The sequence below is a fragment of the Neopelma chrysocephalum genome, unplaced genomic scaffold, assembly GCF_003984885.1.
Source record: "Neopelma chrysocephalum unplaced genomic scaffold, ASM398488v2 Primary Assembly neopelma1_22b, whole genome shotgun sequence".
NCBI lineage: Eukaryota > Metazoa > Chordata > Aves > Passeriformes > Pipridae > Neopelma > Neopelma chrysocephalum.
The window spans coordinates 4,062,217-4,080,745 of record NW_020897690.1 but is presented as its reverse complement, the minus strand read 5'-3'; the positions used below and the strand labels follow the sequence as shown (position 1 = coordinate 4,080,745).

The 18,529-nt window shown below is 42.5% G+C and overlaps 1 protein-coding gene across 3 annotated transcripts in view; it reads right to left on the bottom strand.

Annotated features, from left to right (window-relative positions):
* Positions 1-17,422, bottom strand: part of ZNF407 (zinc finger protein 407) — a 338,348-nt gene extending 320,926 nt beyond the window's left edge. For all 3 annotated transcript variants that reach the window (XM_027678430.1, XM_027678459.1, XM_027678450.1), the window contains exon 1: positions 17,345-17,422. The gene's annotated coding sequence lies outside the window, so the exon portion shown is untranslated. The remainder of the gene's footprint in view (positions 1-17,344) is intronic.
* Between the last annotated feature and the right edge of the window lie 1,107 nt (positions 17,423-18,529).

Here is an 18,529-nt window from a genome sequence, read left to right as displayed (position 1 = left end):
TTGTGTGATAGGTTAACAAAGTTTCCAGAAAAGAATACAAAGTGTACATATGCTTCTAAAGAAAAGAAGTTAATAAAAATAAAAGCATTCTGATGACACCTGGTGGCCACTTCAAACAAGGAATTAATTGCATTTCATTTGAGAAAAGCATATCCAACAGAAACGTGTTACATGTTCTGTTGGTAAGCATACCTACAGAAATGACAGCTGACATTATCAATTAGAATAGATGTTCATTAGAATATACACACTTATATGTCTGTCTGTATCAGATTACTGTATTACTGGTTGACACATAGACATATTCAAAAACAGAAACAAACCCTGTTTTTCTTTTCAATGAAATAGAAGTGATCACACTGGAAGTATTTCAGCCCAACCCTATAAGACATAAAAAACAGACTTTTTTTCTGTTTTGATCTTCCAGCTCGGTTGCTTACGTAAAGCAGAGGGTGATGGGGGAGAATCATGGTGGCAGCCCCCTGCCTCACACCAAGGTGCACTCAGCAGTGCTCTGTATAATGCATGCTGTCTCAAATCCCTCCAGCACAGCCAGTCCTCCAGCACGCTTTAGCAAAGCGAACAAACCAGCCTTCCCTCCGTTGTGTTACTGGATCTCTTAACAAAAAGAAATTAATATCCATCATTAGAAATCAGTATAAAAAGGTGACAGCTATACACAGATCTCAACTACGGAGAGGATAAACCCTTAACATGCAGAGGAAAAGCTGCACATCAAATCACACATTTTTTCCTTTGTAATACATGCAAGCAATCACAATAGTGCTGCCATGCCCTCTGCAATACAGGGGGGGACTTTTTTCCCCCAATAACCTTATATGATCGCCACTAAGACTTAAGCCATGCACAACTGTGCAAAGCCTGGCTTCCTTCATAAATAACTGTTATTTGCTTTTAGGTGAACAAACCCACGCTTCAGCTGTAGTCACTGCAGGCCTTTTAAATACTTCTGTACTCTGCACAGTTCAGAGGGTTAAAGTTGAATTTTATTCTAATTTCCATTACTGTCTGTGATGAATAGATAGATCCAGCAGATAGAGACCACTATAAGACAGCATAGGGAGGTGCACCAGTGTGACAGCGGCACTGTGAGTTCAAGCACGGGCAATACGACACAGTACAAAAATTATTAATGACTTTCGTGGTGTCTGTGATACCAGTCAAGAGATACTATTATGGCATATTGTAGAGCCTCTTCCCTTCCCTATTCTCAAGCCCTTCACTAGAGGTATGCCATGGAGCTACAAAAACCTCCTCCTCTCCAGTGGAGGACCAAAAAGAGGCTGAAGGCCAAACAAGCTCTCACTTCTCTCCAGCAAAACACACTCTTGGTCAGCAGATGGAGAGTGGAGGTGAATGAAGGAGGAGGCAGTGCTACCCAGGAGAGAGAGACCAGAGGATGCCATGGTAGCACCCGTCTTGTACTGCGACCCATATAATGAAACCACATCTTCCCAGAATGGGTCCCAGGCAGCTAGAACTTAAGGAGAGAAGGAACTGAAGAGAAAGAACAGCCCCTTGCTGACACCACCATCACCATTTAGTAGTCCAAAGCATTCACAGTACTGATATTTTGGGAACAAATACCATGAAGGTTTCAAATGCCACCATTTGTCAACAGTATCCATTTTCCTCCATGTCTATTTGTTTCAGTGCAAAAAATTTGGTGCTTACCTGAATCAGTCCCTAAAATTCTTCCAGAACCAGCAATATGCCTAAACATGTGCACAGTGGCAGCAGGATTCATGTGAGGAACATGTGTTCAAGTGCACTTCCATGCATGGGGTGTAAGAATAGGAACATTTGCGCTGGGGACTACTTCCCTAATTTCTACAAAAATTGTGAAGCTTCACTCTATTCTAAGAGCTGCACCTGTAACAGATTTCTGTTACTTCAGTATCCAGTTCGAAAAAACCCTCTTCCTATTTGGAAGCATACCGTTTAACAGCTACACAAGACTATAATTTCCTTCAGTTGTTGGTTTATCATAAACTCAAATCTCCTGTTAGCACCCACAATATCAACAGCTCCCACCAGGGCCCAGCAGTCACACAGAGCCACTGCTAATCTGGCCATTGGCTGGCATAATCAGGGCGACACCGCAGCCCTCCTCATCCACAGACTGGGAAGACAAGTGCTACATCAACTTGGTGGCCCCAGGTGTGGCCTTCTGCTCCCCAAAGCCCTCCTGAGCAGGAAGTACAGCATGTTACTGGACCCTTCCCAGACAGTTCTGGCATCACAGGAGGTCACGGCAGGACCATGCAGTGCTTCCCTGGGCAAGGGGACCTTGAGAGTTGGGTCAGAGCTGCAACTTGATTGTGTGGGCTCTGTACTTCCTCAGTACATCATCACTCTCTCTCAGGAACACATTAGGAGAGTGTTATTACTAAAAATACTACTAATTCCCTGAAAAGCACCAAGTTGAAATCAATCCCACGAACTTTCCTAAGATCAATAGGTTTTAATGAACACAGAAAACATACTCTGTAGCAACCACAGGCAAGTACCTGGAGACCAAGCTAGAGTAAGAAATTGCACCTGCTCCAACACTTTCTTGGCAGGAAAAAATTGACATATCACTAAGCAAGCTATTGCTCAGCTCAAACACCTTCAGGATCTGAGGGACCACAAGCTCACCCTTATGGGTGACCTGCATGGTGACTTATCATAGCAAAGCGCAGCCATGACACAAAGGCAGATCTCCCCACCACAGAAAGGGCAGGGTTTCAGCACTGCGCTCTCAGTCAACTGAGCAGGCCACATCAGAGAGCCAACCTGCTCCTCCAATGGAGTAATGTGGGCACAGAAAGCGGACTGCAAGTCAATTGGGCTGCCACCTTTAGTAAAGGGTCCTGGCAGAGCCTGTTTCTTTCTCAGGGGGTAAAAAGAATATTTAGTCCTGTGTTTCAGTCATCAACAGTCGTTTTCCCAGTATTCACCCTGGGAAAAAATTTAACAAATGCTATAGGACTTCTTTTCCTAGCTGTTATCATCAATGGAAAAGAAACAATAGCGTAAAATTAAAGCTTACAGATAATGGGAGAAAAAATGTCGGTTTATGTCTTTTACAGTGAAACCTAATATTAAGTGTGCTGTTCCATCATGCATTTTCCAGCAGACTTGAGCATTACATCCTATTTTTCCCCAAGAACTATGATTCAGATTTTCACTTTCTGGTAAATTCCATAAATATTTGATAATCAAATACAACTTCTGTTTTGTCAGCTATGAAGCCTTCCTCACTCTAAAGCACCAAATTATTTAGCTTTTTACATGAAGCAGGAAAGGAATTCACTTCCAACAGTGACCACTGAAATTCCATTTTACAATTTAAAATACAATTACTTTTTTTTTTTAACAATTTAAAATTTTCCAGCAAGTGCACCTTTTTTACAGGACTTAATATCTGGTATTATTTCTATATACCCAACAATACAGAAGATTTTACTGCTTAAACCCCTGTAACAGCACAAATCACAGCAATATAAATACGCAAAGGATCTTATTACAACCATTACACTTTTCTCATCAATCTCATTCTGTGCTACTGTGCTAAGGAGATGTAAGTATTCTTAGATGCATGTACAATGGAAAAAAAAATAAATAAATACCTCTTTAATGAATCCTCTCAAAATTATCCCTCTCCCCGAATCACAAAATCATAGAATTGTTTACATTGGAAAAGACTATTAAGATCACCGAGTCCAGTCATTAACCCAGCACTGCCAAGTTAACTACTAAACCATGTCCTCCAGTGTCACACATTTTTTAAATACCTCCAGGGATGGTGACTCCACCACTTTCCTCGGCAGCTTGTTGCAGGGCTCAATAACCCTTTCAGTAGAGGAATTTTTCCCAATATCCAACCTAAACCTCCCATGGCATAACTTGAGGCCATTTCCTGTTGTCCTATCGCTTGTTACCTGGGAGAAGAGACTGACCCTCTCATGGCCACAACCTCCTTTCAGGTAGTTGCAGAGAGCCATAAGGTCTCCTCTGAGCCTCCTTTTCTCCAGGCTAAACAACCCCAGCTCCCTAAACCACTCCTTGAACAACTTGTGCTCCAGACCCTTCACCAGCTTCATTGCCCTTTTCTGAACACGCTCCAGCACCTCAATGTCTTTCTGTTGTGAGTGGACCAAAACTAAACACAGGATTCAAGGTGTGGCCTCACCAGTGCCAAGTACATGGGGACAATCACTGCCCTGGTCCTGCTGGCCACACTATTTCTGATACAAGCCAGGATGCCATTGGCCTTCTTGGCCACCTGGACACACTGCTGGATCATGTTCAGCCACTGTCAAACAGCACCCCCAGGTTCTTTTTCAATTAGCAACTTTCCAGCCACTCTGCCTCCAGCCCATAGTCCTGCACGGGATTGTTGTGACAAACTGCAGGACCTGGCACTCCACACTGTTGAACCTCATACAACTGTCCTCAGCTCATCGATCCAGTCTGTCAGGATCCTTCTATAGAGCCTTCCTGCTCTCCAGCAGATCAACATTTCTGCCCTACTTGGTCTCCTCTGCAAACTGACTGAGGGTGTACTTGATCCCCTTGACCAGATCATTGATAAAGATATTTAACAAGACTGGCCCCAATAGCGAACCCTGGGGAACATCCCCTGTGATGGGCTGCCAGCTGGACGTAACTCCATTCACCACCACTCTCTGGGCCTTTTTTACCAGCCAGCTTTTTACCCAGGCATCCCAATTCCACTGTCTATGTTTTAAATTACTCACATACTAACATCTAAATCCAACTGAATTCAGTGGAAATAGGGCATTTGAAAATCAAGATATTTTTTTAGGTGCTTTAAACGGATTTGAAAAGCAATGCCATATACGCAGATTCCACTATTTTATCTACAAAACTTGTTATTCAGAATTGAATAAAATTACATAAACCTGTATTTTTTTAATAAAATTAGTTTATATTTTGAAAACTCAACAATTAAGAATGCTTAGTTGCATTAATAACTCCTTCTCCAAAATGCTTCAAAAGAAAAATAAGTTATACTAGACTATTTCTAATAACTTGTAGATTTTCAAAGTGCCCAGTTAAAAATGAAAGGACTACAGAATAAAAGTAGCAAATGCACAAATTCAGTGCTATTAAAAGGCAGACACATGAGACCTCATGTATCTTGTGCCATTTGTAAAAAGGTTGTTTTATTATCAGCGTAACTAATCACAATGAAGCCATCTCTTACAATCAAAGTCATTATAATGAATTTTCTTTACAGCTACAGAGAAATGGGATTTGCTGTTCCATATCAAACTAGAACAGGCTGTATAAATTCTTCTTCATATTTATTGTTAAATGTAACTTTTATCTATAAAATCAGCCATGAAATATTAAAAACTGAAACAACACAATTTATATCCTTTACTTAATTTAGTTTAAACGGTCTATTCCCTAAAGAGAGGGAAGAAAGGTTACATATGTATTATAGCGTGCCCTCCTCTCTCCCCCCTAAGCATTTCCATTATAAACCGCCTAGTTTTGGAATTTATAACGTGGTTGTAAAAATCCACTTCATACTTAAATTTGGTATACTTTTCCTTTTACAAATTTAAAAAAAAAAATAAATCTGCTCCAGGAGGAAGGCAAGAAAGGATGTGAGAGAAGGCAAAAAGCAATCAGACTAAAAATTTTAATGCTTGGGCACTTAAAGCAGTCAATAAGAGCCATCTACTGTAATTCAGACCCATCTTCCCCTCTGCCTGAGGAACCATTGGGAGATGGTCAGCTGGCTGCAGCAGAGCCCCTGAGTGGATGGACGCCAGGTACTGACCTCCAGCTGCTGCTGACCTGCCATGTTCAGGCTGGCAGACTGGGGAGGAAAACTTCCCTATGCTACTGCTATCTCCTAAAGTAATCTGTACAACTGGGAGCTGGACAAATGAAAAATAAGTGAGATCTGCAAAAAGCATTAAAATCAGCTGTGTCAGAGAAGAGACAAGACAAAACACATCAGCACATCTTAAAAATTAAAGACAGACAGAGCAGCATGTAAAAAAAAAGTTTCTTCTTATATCTATAAAGATATAAGGCTTAAGAAATTCAGGAACTGGAGATTGGACAACATATAGTGCAATGAAAACTGCAACAGAAAGATAAAGACAGACAAAAACCATCAGAAGTTCACAGAAGCCAAAGGATTAAAGGGTATAAAAGACAGCATGGAAAACAATTCATACATAAGAAGGTAGATTCCAAAATGAAGCATGAAATAAACCAAGAAGAGACAAGTAACCCATGACCTTAATGTGCAGGCTACAACCTAGGCTATTTCCTACTAGCAATATCTTATTTTCAGCTTTTTCCTAAAGCACAACAAAAGCAATGAAAGCAACAAAATGTACCTTCATTTTCAGTGTCCCCACTTTACAGTCTGAAAGGAATAGAAAGAAGTAGCAAAGGAGCAAAATTCTGCTTTGGTTCTGACAGTGCAGCTGGTGATCTGAACAAGCTGGTAGGAGAAACGACCAAGCTCTGCCAGGCGGCCGCCTGCAGACACTCAGGGGCACCAGGGAAGCTGGCAAAGACCTGAGGTCCAGAGAGGTTACCGTATACCCCAGGTGATGCTGCACTCTTTTGTTTAGAGGAAACCACCAAGGCCATGGGTTCAAATGTAGCCTTTATTTAGTCTTCAAATAAGTCTATTCATCAGAAAAGCCTCTGTCTTAGCACTTCCCTAACTGTAGCCCATGAGGCCTATGTACATATATTGCAACCAATTCCCAGAACAATACAAATAAGTAAGGTTTATAAATTCATTGGTTCTCTATAGTGATTCAGGCTCAGAGATAGTCACAGTCTAAAAAAAGCAACCCTTACATGAAGATCTTCTGGTGGACTATATTTATCTGGCATACACAGACAACAGAGGATATTTCCAAAATATGTGTAAAAAAACAAACGCAGTAGAAAGATATTACCTACACACCCTCCTGCCACACACAAAAAAGGTACATGAGCAAAAAGAACTACAAAGTATGAATTTTAAGGATCTATTAGACCAGGTGCCAAGGATCCTCTAAGGGATCAGGTGGTGCTATGGCACAAAAATCTGCACTTAATTCCCAAAATTAGAGTTCAAAATCACTCAAGTCATTATCTACCTGGTATGCTGGTCACTACTGTACTGGTCAATGTCAAGATTTAAAGTGTCTGGATCAGAAAGTGAGACGTGGAGTCCCCATTTAGGTACCGGTATCTCACGTACAATACAGGGAGAGAAGAAACAAATCCAGCTCCTTCTCCACCAGCATGGGGCAGCCTCCTCAGCTAGAGAAAGGCAGCAAGCACAAGTCCTAAGCCCAGAAAAGGAGAGCTGCTACATCTAGCAACCTGGACAAAAGAAATAAGACACTGACTCTGCAGACCTACTACCACATTAGTTACCTCTCACAAATCTGAGAAGTCTTGTTCTTGTACCTACGGCATGCCTGCTGTACAAGCACCCTGAAGCAAGCACCTAAGCAAAGCCTCCTCCAATCTACTGAAGTTGCTCAATAACTTGGCATCCCCTACTTCTGGAAACAGCCTGCGCATCTCGTGCAGGATTTGTAAGCTTTCGTGATGAATCAGTAAAATCCACATCCACTCCAGGAGTACTTTTACATTTTATGCTAAAAAATGCATAGACAATGAGATTATTTCATTTGAATTCACTGTATTTATTAGCATTTATGGTCAAAATATATTCATTACAGCAACATGTATTGAACAAACATGAGTAAACATTTTTGTTCTACCTGGATGCTCTTCTTTACTGGAAAGACACTGAAAGAGCATTAGGAGCACTTTGTAGAACTACTCAAACATTTTTAAAAGCAAAATCTCGACAATATGGCATTTAATAATAAAGCACATATTACAAAGTACTGGAATTTTAGGGAGTATTAGTATTTAAAATGTGCCTTTAAATTACCCCTATTTGGAATGACTGGCGTGACTGTATTAGCTATACATTTTTACATTGCTTTATCCAGTCAGCTCACTAAATCATTAAAAATATACACATCTGAGCTTCAATTTGACCTGCAGTGACTCCTGTATGTACTCTCAAAATTAGCACAAGCAGTGAATGCTACTAATCTTCGACTTGTAATAACTGATCAAAGAATACTGCCCTGTAATTCACTACAAGCTAAAATCATAGTGCTGAACTGTGCATTTTCAAACAAGTGGTTTATAGCTTCAGATTTAAAATGCAAAGTTTCCATTATATTTAATAATTAAAATGCATGCTGTGTTATGGTTACATTTGGTGACTAGATTAGTAGTATCCCAACTGAGTTAAACAATGCCTTTTTCCTATTAGAGTTCGTATTACCATATTGTCTATTTGTTTAAGAAAAGGAAGAAAAAAAGCACAGCAAGGAAGAAGGAATAAAAAAGAAATATGAATATCAAACGTACTGAAAGACAGTGAGCACCAAGACGGCAAGAAGACCTGGTATCAGCAAAATCTACATTAGCTGAAAGCAGAAAAGCTGAAATATCCGTGCATTTAAAGTATGAAAACTTTTTTAATAAAAGGAATATTCTCCCTCTGTCAATAAGTGTTCTCATCCAAAGTAAAGGGTTTAAAGCTCAGTTTGTTTTCCTAGATACAGTCTCTACAAATTGAGGGAATACAGACATCACTGTCAAAGAGCGGACTCTTTCAGGCTGTCAACTTCTTAATCAGGGTCTGACTTCACTGGAAAGTGTGAAATTATGTAATTACTTATGCTTGGCAATTCTGATGGTTTAGACAAATCCAGTACTATGAACATCATCTTTTACAATGCAAAATTCCTACTGAGGTTTTTTTTTAGGGAATATACCCTTTCTTTCTGTGCTTTCTAGGTGATTTATTCAAACAAAATTTAAATATTATGTGAAGTATTTTTCCTCTCCATAAACAGATCATATTGAGCTCAGAAACATAACTTACAAGGATGAAAAATACTTGATAAATAAAATAAAAATGAAACCATGGCCACAGTGACATCAACCGAAGTTTTCTCAGCACTGTCAGCCCAAAACTCTATAATTGCAAGTCTAAAGACCTTTGAGTACTTACAGCAAACGTATAAATAAAACATTATTTGACAATTATTTTGACAAAAAAAGACATACTCCTTACATACCTGCACTTCCATGCAACATGTAACTTCAGAGATTAAATCTGTTTTCATTTCAAGTATATTTTAATTATCCTGGTACCAGTAGCAGATACAAAGACAAGCTTGTGTGCCTGAAAGCTTGCCTACTTCTCTATCTACAGTAGCTCGCGTAATATATTACCTCTGCCTGTATGCTGCCTCCTCCGAAATCTATCCCATTATGGGGATAGATTTTTATAAAAAATACAAAGGTATATATTCTCTGGGGAAAAAAAGTTTATTCAACACTCTCCTTCAAAACACACTTTATTGATACAAGAAACATCTAAAATCATGATGTGAATGAAGTAAAAGAGAAAGCATTCCTGCAAGTCAACCTCCACCAGCAAAGCTCAGCATGTTTTTTACCTGGAAACGGAACCTAAGTAGCCTGAACAGAGCTAGCAAACTGCACGGTCAGGTTTTCCCTTGGCCTCTCCAAACAACTACCTACTGTACCTAATAACCTTGCGCCCAAAAAGGAGTCTTGGGTTTTGAGAGAAGGAGCTCCTTATGTCTGCTCCGGAGAAGCAGGAGACACCTCCAGTGTCAGACCTACATCAGCTTTGTCTTCAGTCACTTCTTCCCCTTCCCTCCTCAGGTTGCCATCCCTATTGGAAATTCCTTGGGTGACACAAAGAAAATCAGACAGGGAACAAAGCCTACATACAACCGTCTGCAGCTATGAGAAGCACACAAAAAGAAGTCAAAGAAATACTTGTCAAGAATTTTCAAGCTACCTAGATTTAGAAAGGCACTCAAACCCACAAGTCTGTAGCTTTGACACTTTAATCAGAAAAAAACTAAAGAAAAAAAAGTGGGGTTTTTTTTTCATACAACATATCTGCCAAATTCCTGGTACCAACAAGTAACAACACTGTTATAAAATGTCTGCTCTGGAACAACCTGGGTTTTGGGGTAAAATTTGGACAAAAAAATAAAATCCAATTTTATTTCTTTAGTTTTGTATGCACAAATTATGAAATGGAAAGCATGTGTCAGGTTCTGATTTTGGTCATTTTGACACAAATTCAAAAAATTCTGTTAAACTAAATGAAAATACTCCGATTTACAGTCAGGTAAATGACATCAAATTCTACTCCCAGGTTTCCTTTCCTTCCTGATTAAATTACATTCATCTACACTCAAAAACAAAACAACTACTGCTATTCCTGCTATTTTTTCAGGAGAATAATTTAACTGTTAACAAAATACTACATGGACATATACAAGAAGTCATAAGGGTTCTTTCATATGTTTGCCATCTATCTGAAGCCTCCCAACAATGAGGCTTATCGAAATATCAATACTCTGTGGGTACAACCATATCAACCTAAATGCAGGACAGAAGTGAACCTGCTTCTGTGAGGACCTAAACACCACAGTTTTTCCCTAGAATACTTTTTCTTAACCTGATACGTATATGAGATAGCAAAAACCACAACACTCGGTATGCTTATACGGAATGCACCAAAAAAAGGCTCAAAAACAAAATATCGCACCTTCACATTGTTAAAAGGTTTGACATAGTATTTATTGCCATATTACTCCTAATTAGCAGTTTATGCTTGTTAACAAGAACAGTTCATTTAAGGTAAACAAGAATTATCTTTCCATTGTATAGGTAAAACTTGTAAATAGGACAGCTCATAAATTCAAAGATGAGAATAACTAGGAAACTATTCATTAAGGCCTGGGTTATAAATTCAAAACATGAAGGATAACATGCTTAAAGAAGAAGGCTTTATTTTTTAAAGCATTCATTAGGCTCTCATCTCCAAGCCTCAGACTTGTAAATAATTTAAAATGAAAATGGGAGCAACAGGGAAGGAAAAAAAACAAATGCAATTCAAATCAGTCCATTGTTGTACCAATAAAACTCAGAACAATAGAAATTAAGTTGGCAGATTTTGAAGAGAACATCCAGAAAACATTTTTATGTACTGTATCTTTGAACTTAGATGTTATGCTAGCACTGGATCCAATCCAAAAATTTAGCTCTGACTTATAACAATCAGGCTTTGCCCAAGAAAGACTAAACTAGTACACAGGCTAAACTAGTAATTTTTAGCATTCATTGCACTTTATTCTGGAGCTGCCAAAGCAAACAAACAAACAAGCTGCAGTTGATCAATGCTTTTAGATTTTTTTATTTATCCATTCTGACTCCCCAGAAGTGTATATCCTATTAACAATTTATATGACACAAGGTGAGTACCCCCTTCCCTTGAAAGAGTAAGGTAAACCTCAGTTTGCCTTACATGGGGAGCGTGAAAAGAAACAGCTTTTACTTCACTGGTATTGAAAATGGAAAGTGAAGAAGAAAAGAGTAACAAATCAAACAAAAAAAACAAAAACATAAGGATCACTGCTGTCCTTGCTGCTTATTCAGTGTCCCAAATCCAGTGTCAATACAACCATGCAGAAAGTATGTTACACAGCAAGGAACTAGGAAAGTGCAACATTCTACCTTTATTGAATTTCCGGAGTTTGCTATTCTCTTCTCAAGGACTTGGAACAATCCAACTTAAATATAATGTATGATTTCACTTAAACATTCAGTGGAAGGCAAGCATGCAACAGCAATTTCTTTCTCCGTGTTAACAGACCACATGGCATTAAAAAATGCAAAAGTGCCGTATTCCTATGTCATGGTTCCTGGGGAGAAAGATATGCATGTGTGCTGGGCATCCCATGAACGTCAAGACATGCTCCTCAGAAGTCTTGCGCTTGCTTACTGCACCCCGTGCACCAGGAAATCTGACACTTTTCAGCTATACAGGATTTCCTGAACGGGTGCAGAACATTGAGCAGGGAAACCCAGCACTGCCAGTGAGCTCTGGGCATACAGCAGGCATGAGACTCAGCTACAGCACACACATATCCCAGCCAATGCGGTGCTTCCCAGAGGCACCAACTTCCTCAGCAGTACAGGAGTAGTGAGTCTGATGCTTCCGCATGTGAATCCAGATGGAAGCGTCACCCCTGTTCCTGCTTCTCCCTCAAACACAGAAGTGGGTGATGCCAACGTGCTACACACCATCAGTACAGGTAAAGTAAGACTCCTCCACATAAGCCAATTCTGCATGGACTCTCTCACATGTTTATAGCAAATGTTTACAGCAAACCATTAACCCACCAAATAGAAATAGGCACAAGCCACAGGCTCTTCCAGAGAGAGCCCAAGCTTGAAAACCTGATTAAAGAGAGAACTCACATATACAGAAGTATAAGGTCATCCCAGAGCTCCCAAGGCCATCCAAATGGCACCACGACAACCTGTTTCTGTCTTTGCTTAAACCAGAATCCTTGTTAGGATCTCCACACTTCTCAAACTTCTTGCTGGAGTGTTTCCTACAGAAATGCTTATATACCTTGTAACTGTAGGGATTCCATAAAAAAAAATCAAAACATGAAACAACGATTTCCATACAAAAAATGACCTAGTATTAATATTAGGATGAGTTTTGTTACACCTTGTAATTGCAGTGGATTTTAATATTTATATGTATTTTTTATGTCCTTCCACCTATATTTTGAGAAGAACTTTTGAAATACCAAAGGTGGGGTAAGGACAGCAAGAAACTTTCTTTATAACTACAATGAGACAAAGAAATACGAGACAGAAAAGCAACTATACATGCATTTGTAGCAAAACAGTAATCTATAGATATGTATACATTCAGATGTATACACTGAAATACTCCATACCCTAATTACTCTGCATGCCTCCTCCTTGGCCATTGCACACAACACACATATAAAAACTTGTATTTTTAGACTTGGAAGGCCAGAGGCAATTAAAATTTATGCCTGTACCAAAGACCAAAGAAACTTAAGGATATATTCACAGCCTCCCAGCCCAGTCAAATATAACCTGTTCTATTAAAGACAGCAGTTCGGAAGCAGGCCAGACTACTGAAAAAAAACTGTAGTACAACTGCTGTAGAAGAATTGAAATGAAGTAAAGTATGAAAACTTCCACCTATATTTAACATCAACACCTAGAATGGGCTAACTTTTCTGTAACTACAGACCCTTCGCTGGCAGACAGCAGAAACAGCACTACCAGAATTCTTAGTTGCAGAGTAGGTTCCCCCATTTTAAACATACAGCCTCTTTCTGCAAAGCAAAATATCACGTTTGGAATTTCTACAGGTGAGAAATTAAGAGATTACAAGAACAACATCTTTACATTTTTTGCTCCTTCACTGGTTTTAAAAACACAGGCTAATAATGACTGAGTTTATTTGTTAGCACAGCCCAAATTGACAAAAAAAAATGTACACAGTTTAGAAGAAAAGTAGGTATAGGTGTATTTAAACTTTCATACACTTGTGTAATGACATAAGAGTGTCCACTGCAAAGGCAAACAGACCAAAGATTAAACCACTCCAATGTTATTGGAGAGATTTCACGTGAACTTTGACACCCTAGGCCAGGCTAGATTTAAGCAGTTTGCAGTGCCACCTCCTGTGTGACCCTACTCCTAATCCATTCTCTCCAAGATGTCCTCAGTTAATCCTATGCCTCTTAGTACCAGGCATGGTACTTCAGCCTCTTCTCCCAGGCAACTAGAAATAGGACAAGGACATAGTCTTAAACTGCACCAGGGGAGGTTTAGACTAGGCATTAGGAAGAATTTCTTCACCCAAAGTGTGATTAGGCATTGGAATGGACAGGCCAGGGAGGTGGTGGACTCATTGTCCCTGGAGGTGTTTAAGGAAAGACTAGACATGGCACTTAGTGCCATGGTGTAGTTGACCTGGTGGTGATTTGGTTATATGCACCATAATACCACAGCATTAATTGGAATGAATGACTAGATCAGACGTATCTTAAAACAATATTTTTATTTGAGTGATGGTGTTATCCATCCAATGAAGCCTTCTGGTTTTTCCGAGAATGAGAATATTTAAATTCTAAACCATTTCAGGAAATTCAAACATAGGAGCCGCTGAACAATTCCAGTTCAACCACATTTCATAGGCCACATCTCTCTGTAAATTTTAGCTCATGCACAAAACCACAAATCTGTACATATTCAAAAGAGTAAAAAAAAAACCAACTAGGCAAAGTAAAGCCACCTTATTCTTAATGTTGTGCACACTAACACGAAAATGCTGTTCTTCACTACAAAAGGTTGGTTTTAATGGAATATTGTGACTGACATCTGCTTCACACACATTCTAACTCCATGTTTTTCTATAAAAAGAGACAATGCAGCTTAAATTTTAAAAGCGTTTCTAACAAAGAAAACTCTCATGCAAATAAATTAGAAATCTTTGATATTGTTACTATACAATAGTTCCTACAGAAGAATGATAGTAAAGGATTTAACTCAGGTCGTTCGAATTATATTTCCCAAAATGCTAATAAAAGTGACATGTTTGAACATACTGAAAAAGTCACAGTCCATCATCGTGCTGTCACATCAGTGCATTTGACTTTTTTTAAAATGTATGGATTATACAATTACTGCCAGGCTCCATATTTTATATATAAAAGCTACAATCTGATTATATGTCCATGCTGAAGTAATTTATGAAATAAGAGTGGAATGACTGCAATGTTACTTCTATGATGAATGTAACTTCCTGTGAATAGTGTAGGAGATTACAAGAGAGACCAATCTGAAGCCTGTAATTGTCTTCATCTTTCACAAAGAGGTGTGACCTGGGAAAAATATAGATCCCAGCATCCAAAGCTCCAGTTTCACGCAAACATCTTGATTACTCATGTTCTGATATAGGAATGGAAAATTTATAGTCTTCACAGGCCACACCTTTGGATTATTAAGGTAAGAATCACAGGGAATTACATCCAGTGTTTAAATTATATGTTAGTCTGTTATTGTTTTGCACCATCAGCAAATCACTTCTGCCATTATTACCCTGGCACTTTTGGATTTCCATTATTTACTACTCCCTAAGTGTTACTATCATGCTTAGCACAATATAGATGAACACAAGCACACGACAAACCCAAGGTCTTTCAAGTCTGCATCAGAACAACTACACAAAGAAGCAAAGAGGGCACAGGAAAACAAGAAACAAAGCTATAACTATGTAAATTCTGAGATCACCACTAGCTACAGCATTCCTTTCCTTTCTCCTTACCTAACACTACATTTAAGATTAACACTGTGGTTCACAGGCCACACTAATTATTTGAAGGAGCAACAGAAAACCTGTCATAACAAGTCAAATTAAACAAGGTAGAATCATAGAACCATAGAATGGCTTGGAAAGGACAGAACCTTAAAGATCATCTAGTTCCAACCCCCTTGCCATGGACAGGACACCTTCCACTAGATCAGGTTGCTCAGAGCTCCATCCAGCCTGGCCTTGGAACACTTCCAGGGATGGGGCATCCACAACTTCCCTGGGCAACCTGTGCCAGTGCCTCACCACCCTCACAGTAACAAATTTCCTCCTGAGATACCAGATACACAGATAACCTATCCCTCAAAGGCCACCTAAAACAGTAGTTTTGGTTTAACCACCTTTCCTATTGAAGATATACACCCCTTTGGAAATGTATTAATAAATCTATGCTATTTATGGGAATACACTTTCCCTGCCACAATCTGACAGGTCTCCAGCATCTACTAACTCCCTAGATCGGACAAAACCATGTTGAACATTACAAGACTGTGACAGCACAGAAGGTGCTCACGACTCAAGAGACAGACCAGAGAAAGGAAACAGAGCTAGTGAAAGGTCTGGAGCACAAGTGCTCTGAGGAGCAGCAGCTGATGGAACTGGGGTTGTTTAGCCTGAGAGGCTCAAGGGAGACCTTACTGCTCTCTACAACTACCTGAAAGAAGGCTAGTCAGATAGGGTCAGCCCCTTCTCCCAGGCAACCACGGACAGGACAAGAGATCACAGTCTTAAACTGCGCCAGGAGAATTTTGAACTGGACTTTAGGAAGAATTTCTTTAAAGGGAGTGTAATTAGACATTAGGATGGGCTGCCCCGGGAGGTGGTGTCACCATCTCTGGAGGTATTTAAGGAACGCCTGGACAAGGCACTTAGTGCGATGGTATAGTTGAAATGGTGGTGTTTGGTCATAGGTTGGATTTGACGATTTCAGCGGTCTTTTCCAACCTAAGTGATTCTATGACTGCTCTGTTTAGTGACTGAAGCATAATAAAGGGAAAGCGGCTACAACCCTTCCTTTATCACTTAAGAGCCGCGTACAGAGCTCCTGATGTCACGTGCGTTGTCCCTCACCGCCAACCGCACTACTTCTCAAAGCTCATTCCCGCTTACGCTACAGCGACCTTCGGGAAAGGCTGCGCGGGGTCGGGGTGGGGGCGGGGGGAGGAAAGCAAAGAGGGGTTCGGGCAGCAAAACCCGTTCAAAAAACCGCCAAACCCTGCACACTGAAACCTCAGGTGTCCTCCCGGCAGCGCGGGGTGGGACCGAGCGCGGCCTCGGCATCACCGGCCCCGCCCCGCCGCGCCGCGCCTGCGCAAACCGGCCCCGCGCGGCGCCTCAGGGGCGCTGCCCGGCACGGTGCCCGCAGGCGACGGCCGACAGGGCCGAGCACTCCCCCACACCCCCGCGCCGCCACCGCTATCACCTCGCAGGGCAGGTGACACGGGCGTCACAGCCCCGCCCGGCCCAGCCCCGCGCGTGCGCACCAGCCCTAAGGAGCGAGGGCGAGGCAGGAGCCCAGGGCACGCGCCAGCCGGAACCGCGCAATGCGGCGGAGCTCGCGCGCTCCCGCCCCGCCCGGCTCTCCCCCTCGCTCTCTCCCTCCCTCCGCCCCTCTCTCCCGATCCCTCTCCGTCTCGCTCTGCTCTGCTCTCCCGCCCGCCCGCGGCACAGCGGAAGGGAAGACCCGCGGCGGCCCCGGGGCCGGCTGACTCGACCAATAGGCGCGCAGGGCGCTCTTCCCGCCCTTGGCGGCGCGTCCAATCGGCGGGCAGCGGGGGAGGGACCACGCGCGGGATTGGCTCGGAGGCGACGCCACCGCCCGCCCACCCGCAGAAAAAAAAAAAAAACGACGGCAGCGCAGAGGCCCAAAAAGCCCGAGGGGAGACGGCGGCGCGGCGGCCCCGTGAGCCCCCTCCGCGAGGGCCCGAGGCGGCGGGCCTCCCCGCGCCGCCGGGTGGCGGGGCGAGGCGGCCGCGCCGCGGCGGTCGCGCTTACCGCGCAGGGGGAGCTGGGCGCCTCCGCTTGTGCCGAGCCGTGTCACCAGTGGCGCGCCGTAGATCCGCCGCGCTGCGTCACGCCCGGCGGGGGGCGGGGGCGAGGCGCACTCACGTGACGCGACGGCAGCGGCGGGGAGGGAGTCGGTGCGGAGGTGCTGCTCGTGCCGCCGCGGGCGTGAGGTGCCGCGCGCCCAACGGCCGCCGCGTCACGTGAGCGCGCGGGCGTTCTGTCTGTGCCGCCATCCTGCCCTGCCCGGACATCGCCCCCGATCTGCTCGGGAAGGGCCCCGGGAGACGGGCACCGTGGCCCCGAGGGAAGGAGGGAGCCCCCAGCGTTTTCCCGGGATGTGCGTGCCGGTGAGGCCGCAGCTCCGAGCCCCGGCCCGAGCGAGGGCAGGCGCCGCTGGCAGGAGCCAGCGCGCGGTGTTGGAGCTTCCGGAAACTGCGCTTTCCTTGGCGCGTGGCGGAGTCCGGTGTGCCTGTGGCTTCTGTGCCCACGGCAGCGCCCGGCGCTGGATTGCCCACTTAAAAACTTGGGCCGTGCGGGGCTGTGCGTAAAATAAAGTTGGGGTTCCCAGTTTCGCCCTGCGCTGGCGTCGCAGCGAGACTTAGCTCTGGTCTCTGAGAAAGCTGTCCTGGAGGAGTATGAAACAAGGCGGTGACACGCAGCACCGCAGCCTTTCTCAAGGGTTATCGTTCGAAGGGGTTACAGTCTCTCCAAGCTATACTTAATTCTTTTGTGAGATGCAGTTTCAGAAGAGAAACGGATGAATAAGGCGAGGGGGAGGCAATATGTAAAGTATCTGGTGGTTTATAGGCTCAGGAAGAAACTGATGATGAAGACCCTAATTTCCCCTTTTCTTAAGCTAAGTCACATGATTAAGTATAACAACCAGGTAAAGAAGCGTGGTCTAAAGAGTCTTTGAACGTCTGTGGTGGAATGCAATTACTTTTTCTCTGTTGCTTAGGATCTTTAAAATGCAGGTTTTACACAGTATTTTTTAGTAGACAGAGTTTAGCGTTCTTCAAGGCCATGGCACAGAAACGTTTGGAGAGAGCACCTCATTGTGAATATATTTGGAGTTCACTGATGCTTTCTAGTCATACAGTGTGCACGAGCTTACTAATTAGAACTGACAAGAGTTCTCTTTAGGCGATTAGTCACTGACTAATCTCTTAGGTT